Below are 2,993 nucleotides of genomic sequence, written 5' to 3'. Positions count from 1 at the left end.
GCTTGCAAATAGCAGAAGTACCAAAGAGATAATTTTCAACTAATTCAAGAATTAGCCTCTCAGAGCTCGCACCAACTTTCCTTCAGCTTCTGGCAGTCATTGTGGCAGAAGAAATCAGCTAGCTTCCCATGTGTGGAAATTTCCAGGCCTTTCTGAACAACTTTCTTGCCCCCAGAGAGAGGAGAGGACTCCTTTCTGCTGCTCAAAGCCCACTTCTTCTTTTTTGCTTTAAGATGATTCACAGGAAGAACCTCAGAATCCTTCAAGGGAAATTCCTAGCCCTGCCTCCAAGGTATAGCCTGGCTCCATTTGCCCACAAAATGGCTAGTTGCTGGCAAGTTTCCTTAAGTCTGCCTTGGCCTTAGATAACAGGGCAGGTGGCAGAGCAGCTGGGAGGCCCAGACATTGGCACGTCAAGCCCCATCCAGGGCTTGCACAGCGGTTCCTCCATGGAGGGGAAGAGACCAGGTCTGCCTGCTCCTCTTGCATGTATCTGGGTTCCTGGCCTTCTATGAGAAAGACCAGGACAAAGAACAGTGATTTCCCGGTGTGGGATGTGACAGCCTGAATTCAGACTGGGGGAAACATTTCTCTAACTTCTCCAGGAGATCTGCTAAGGAGATGTTCAGTTGACATTGAGGAATAAAACCTCTAGACCTTGGTCTGAGGCACCTGCCTGGGGTCCACCACTGATGTCCAGGGCCTTGCCCAAAATAATGGCTTGTGCTTACTTTCTATTGGCATGAGTAAGAAGGCTCACCCAGGACAGAGGGAGGTTTCCACCTAAAGACAAATCCTAAGTGCTACTCTCTGATGTAGAAATTGCTCGTAACCCTTTGAATTATGGTTTTTCAGTTTCAAGTATTTAAAGGTTTCCATTCTGCTGTACCTCCAGTGGCAGCTGGAGTGCTGGGTGGGAAGACCTGAGACTGGGGTTCCAGCCCCAGGTTGTCAGTTGCCATCTGTGACTTTGAACAGGTCACAAATTCCCCAGGTCTCAGGTTTCTTAGCTATCAAATAAAGACGATACCTCTTCTTGCAGCCTATTAGAGTTGTCAAGAGCTTTATCGCAAGCAAACATTTGTTAAGTACCCTTAACTAGATAATGTGGGATACAAAAATTAGTCAGACACTGGCCTGATCAGGAACATGTACTTTCAGTACATGCTTACTTTAATAAACCACTTATCAGAAGGACCAACTTAGGCGTAAAGTGTTTTGTAAACCCTAAGATATAATATACATGCAGGGCTTCCCTGGTGGCTCAATGGTACGGAATCTGCCTGTTAGGAAGGAGACGTGGGTTTGATCCCTGGGTTGGGAAGATCCGCTGGAGAAGGAAATGGTAACCCACTCTAATATTCTTGCCTGGAGAATCCCATGGACAGAGAAGCCTGGCGGGCTACAATCCATGGAGTCACAAACAGTCAGATATGACTGAGTGACTAAACAACTAGGGTATTAGTACTGCTGGTAATTTTCCTATGGGTTGGGTCTCCTTTCTGGTCAATGCCAGGCCAAGCATATCTTGCCCAGGTCACAACCCCAACCTGTACGCCCCATCACTTATGGCTCCAGAAGATCTTGCCATCCCGAGGAATCCTGGAGTCCTTATGTGAAGGTCAAATCATCTGTGCCCCTGATTCTCTTCTAGCACTTTCCCCAGGACATATTGGAAATAAGACCTTTCCTCTTTCACAGAATTAATGACAAGTACAAGAAATGATAACTGGATGCCAGCTGGGCATGGTGTGTAGAAAGCATGCACATGTGCCTAGCGGATGGGTACGTGGGAGGCGGCACGGAAGAGGGAAGCTCTACAGTTCGAGGGTGCAGTTGAATATAATTTATAGGAAAATGAAAGTCAGAAAAGAGGAGCTCAGTTAGATAAAGGCAAGTTCACACCTCACCCCCAGATTCATTCTGTGGCCATCTGACCTTTGGGGACAAAAGAACGAATAAGTTGTTGCCCTTCTCACCTTCTTCCAAACTCTTTTTCACAAGCCAGTAGCTGGGTAACTCATACTGGGAAGTCCTGCTGGTTTCTCTGGTGGCCAGTAGCCCCTTCTTTCTGCCTGCACTAACTTACCCTTTTCTCTTCCCCCAGCACCTCTTCCCAGGACACCAAAATAACCCAAGTGTAAAATTCTCAGGCCGCATGAGAGAAAAATGAGCATTTTTTCCTGAAGCTTTTTAGAGTTATTGCATGTGGTGAGTTTTTTTTTTTTTTTTTTACACTTCTTAAAACTTTGGTTAGGGACTTCCCTGGTGGTCCAGTGGTTAAGACTCTGTGCTTCCACTGCAGGGGGTGCAGGTTTGCAGCCTGGTGAGGGAAGTGGGATCCTGAATGCCACACAGGACCACCAAAAACAAAACAGAACAAAAACCCCACAAAACTTTGGTAAATACATTTTTTAACACATAAAAATTCTTTGATTAAGTAACAAGTGTTCAGAAATATATACCATTTATCAACTCTTTGGGCTTCCCTGGTGGCTCAGCTGGTGAAGAATCTGCCTGCAATGTGGGAGACCTGGGTTCGATCCCTGGGTTGGAAAGATCCCCTGGAGAAGGGAAAGGCTACCCACTCCAGTATTCTGGCCTGGTGAATTCCATGGACTGTGTAGTCCATGGGGTCACAAAGAGTCAGACACGACTGAGCAACTTTCACTTCACTTTGTATCAACACTTTAATGCATGGTTGTTATTGTTTAGTCGCTCAGTTGTGTCTGACTCTCTTGAGACCCCATGGACTATAACCCGCCAGGCTTCTCTCTCCATGGGCTTCTCTAGGCAAGAATACTGGAGTGGGTTGCCATGCCCTCCTCCAGGGGATCTTCCCAGTCCAGGGATCATCCAATCCTAGTCTCCTGAATTGCAGGTGAATTCTTTACCACTGAGCCCCCGTGACCAGTTGTAGAAATTCTAAGCCTAATTTCAGAAAGCTGAAGTAAACAGTAATAGATACTCTGAGATTCATGATATTTTTGTAA

Source organism: Cervus elaphus, chromosome 1 (assembly GCF_910594005.1).
Source record: "Cervus elaphus chromosome 1, mCerEla1.1, whole genome shotgun sequence".
NCBI lineage: Eukaryota > Metazoa > Chordata > Mammalia > Artiodactyla > Cervidae > Cervus > Cervus elaphus.
This window is presented reverse-complemented; position numbering follows the sequence as displayed.